Raw genomic sequence first — 4075 nt, forward strand, 5'->3', positions numbered from 1 at the left:
GGTGCCTGTACTATAAAGGCAAAATATGTGTACCAAGAGATGAGGAACTGAAAGAGAATTTCTTGAAAAAGGCGCATAGTAGCTTCCATGCTATGCACCCAGGAAGTTCCAAGATGTACCAAGGCCTGAAAACACATTATTGGTGGCATGGAATGAAGAAAGAGATTGGTGATTTTGTGACTAGATGTTTGACATGCCAACAGGTTAAGGCTGAGCATCAGGTTTCATTAGGGTTGTTGCAACCTATATCCATACCAAAATAGAAATGGGATCGCATCACCATGGATTTTGTAACTGGGTTACCATTGACACAGAGGAAGCATGATACTATATGGGTGATTGTGGATAAATTGACCAAGTCAGCTCATTTCCTACCAGTTAGAACCGACTACTCATTAGAGAGATTAGCAGAAATTTACATAGATGAGATAGTCCGGCTACATGGAGTGCCAACATCAATCATATCTGACCAAGACTCGAGATTTACTTCGAGGTTTTGGAAGAGGCTACAGGAGTCTTTAGGCACTAGACTACACTTCAGTACAGCTTTTCATCCACAGACAGATGGATAGTCAGAACGGGTGATTCAGATAACCCTTAAAACCTAGTAAATTATTATAGATGTTAAAAGACTACTAAAAATGACATGAATCACATGATAGGTATTGGAGGATACGTTGAGAAGCTGCATCATTGATTTTGAAGGAAGTTGGGAGCAGTATCTTCCTTTGGTAGAGTTTGCTTACAACAACAGCTATCAAGCCAGCATAAAAATGGCTCCATATGAAGCATTGTATGGGAGGAGATGTAGGACTCCCTTATGCTGGACAGAAATGGGTGAAGAGAAAGTAGTGGGACCAGATTTAGCAAGACAGATTGAGAAAAAAGTGAAACTCATCAGAGACAATTTGAAAGTTGCCTCGGATAGACAAAAGTCATATGCCGACCTGAAGAGGAAGGATATAGAGTATGAGGTTGGCGATAAGGTGTTTCTTAAGGTATCACCTTGGAAGAAAGTGCTGAGATTTGGTAAGAAGGGTAAGTTGAGCCCTAGTTTTATTGGTCCATACGATGTCATTGAGCGTGTGGGTCCAGTAGCCTATAGGCTAGCTTTACCCCCTGAGCTGGACAAAATCCACAGTGTATTCCATGTGTCGATGCTCAGGAGTTACAGATCAGATCCTTCACATGTCATTTCAGCAGAGGAGATAATTGTGCCACCTGATTTGACATATAAAGGAGAACCCGTCAGAATCTTAGCACGGAAAGTGAAAGAACTCAGAAACAAGAAGATCCCACTAGTGAAATTCTTGTGGAGACACCACAACACGGAAGAAGCGACATGAGAGAGCGAGAAGACGATGAGGCAGCAGTTCCATCAGCTCTTCACATTAGGTAAATTTCGAGGATGAAATTTCTATTAGAGGGGAAGAATTGTAACGCCCTCACCATAGGTAGTCCGTACATTTTACTGTTCCGATGACTCATATCTATTCAGACAGTTAAAATGTCTGGAACTATACCTAGACTATAGTGATGAGGTATAAATTGAAGAAATAAATGTTAAGAAAATATAGGAAAAATATAGAGAAAAATAAAAAAAAATTAGAGAATTTATTAATTTGTATAAAATAATAAAAATGACCCACTATGCATTATGAATTACATTTTGGTCATTTCACCCCAGAGGTGAATTTTGATCTAAATGTCAAATTAAAATTTAGAAAATAAAATAATTTACATAAATTAAAATTTATGAAATAAATTAGGAAAATGAGAAGAGAAAAGAAAAGAAAATAAAGGAAAAGAAAAGAAAAGAAAAGAAAAGAAAAGAAAATGGCTTAGTAAAATTTAAAAAAAAAAATAGAGTACACATATAAATATATAAATATAAAGCATAAGAGACAAAACTCACCAACTAAAGTCATCTTCTCCATCTTTTCCCTCTCTTTTTGCCGTCTACCATTGTATCCCCATTTCCTCAATTGTTGTCAAGCTTCCAAGCTTGATTTCCCAAGCTTCCACACACAAAAACCCATAGCCCACTTCACCAAAAATACTCCCCACACCCTTAGGAAGCTATAGACACCCATTGGAAGCAAGAAATTTGAAGTTAGGGAAGCTCAAGTAAAGTTAGTGCACTAATCCCTTTTATTCTCTTTATTAAACATGAAAAGCATGTTTAGCCAAGCATAAATATCATTAAAACAAAAAGAAAATCTAGAGGAAAGAACCCTTGAACTTTTGGCAGCCATGGAACTTGAAGTTTGTTACTTTTAAGTGATGAAAAATGGTTCCATGAGAATGTGTAATGAGTTGAAATGTTTGGGTGTTTGATTGTATATTGTTTGTGAAAATTTAAAACTTTGAAAACTAGGGTTTGTGTAAATGCTTGAGGACTTGGTGTAAATATTGAAATTGACCTATTGAGTTGAGATTGTTGCTTATAGAAGTGTATTATATGCAAATTGAAGTAAGAAAGTTAAAGGAATTGAGATATTGGGAGTGTTCAATTTTCTGCAGGTTTGGACTCAATGAGTCCAGTGGGTTTATTGACCCATAACTGAAAATGTGTGACTCAATTGGTGTGAGGCCAATTGGAGGTGAAAATAGACTCAAAATAGCCCATTTTTCATGCAGATACTATGCCTAAATTTTGCCAAAATCATGACCAATTCTCTGCCCAAACCCGGATGACCAAACACTAAAACTCAGAAAATGACCAAATGAACAGTACGTGTTCATTTGGTCATAACTCTCACTATACTGGTCCAAATGACCAAAAATTTACATCTATGGAAAGTTTAGACATAGGACTACACTTTTCATGAGGACCACTTGACCCAGTTTTGCCTTTAACCAAGTCAAATTGTTAGCAAAAGTTGGGTCACTAAAACTATCAACCCAGAAATTGTCCAAACTACTGTTCCTTTGGTATGCTTGACTAGTTTTGGCAAAAATATCATAACTTGGTCTCCAAAGCTGCAAATTGAGTGAAACTAATGCCAAAAGTTTTATAAGATATAACACAACAATTTTTATGTTTTGACCAAGCTCTAGAAACTATTGCATCATAGGGAAAATATTAGTCAAAGTTAGGAATTGAAATCTGGAAAATGTTAAGTTGAACCCAGAATGCCATTTGATACTCGTGCGTTCATTTGGCTATAACTTTCACTAGGAAATTCCATTTGAGATGTGCCAATATGATCTGGAAACATGATACTTAGGGCTACAACATTGATTTAGACACCATTGACAAATTCTAAGTGTAAATACCTAAAAAAGAGGGTCAAATATATTGCCCTGAAGTTTGGTTATTGCCTTTATAGGATTGAGAGTCCAGGTCAATACATTGACCATAACTCACTATACCCAGCTTGAAAAATTATGCAATTGTACCTGGGAGTCCCTAAGACATAGAGAAACATATCTTGTGAAGGAACATAAGTCTAAAAATGACCATAAAATGATCAAATGATGGGTCAAATTTTATTGACCAGGAATTATAAATTCTGGATAGCTTAGAAGCAAAGGAACCAGTTATGGTATTTTGACAAAAACTTGAATTCTATAACCCCAAATTCGGTGATTCAAAAACTGAAATTTAAGTTTAAACATAGAGGAGCATTTGTTATGAAGGAAGTGTGACCAAATAAACATCCTAACCTAGTTAAATTCCTAGATAAAGATAACACATCAAAATGAACCTAAAGAAAGGTTCATGGGAAAAATGCTATATATGATCATTAAAATACTCATAAGGCTAATTAAATATTAAAAATGATATGAATATGTAAATTGAGACTAATGTCCTATTAATATGAAATTAATGGTACCACTGAACAGTACTAGAAAATAATAACAGTGAATAGTGCTAAAATAAAAAAATGTTTAATTGCCCATAGTATACATAGACTTATTTATTTAGTTTGGATAAATTGGTATACCAATTAGGGACTACAGATATCAATATTACCTACCGAGAAAATCATGAACTGACAAAATATGTCTGGTATGATTTTTCTACAGGCTATATGCCTACTTACTGACCATTGTGCCTACTTTATTTCTG

The sequence above is a fragment of the Hevea brasiliensis genome, chromosome 3 (assembly GCF_030052815.1).
Source record: "Hevea brasiliensis isolate MT/VB/25A 57/8 chromosome 3, ASM3005281v1, whole genome shotgun sequence".
Lineage (NCBI taxonomy): Eukaryota > Viridiplantae > Streptophyta > Magnoliopsida > Malpighiales > Euphorbiaceae > Hevea > Hevea brasiliensis.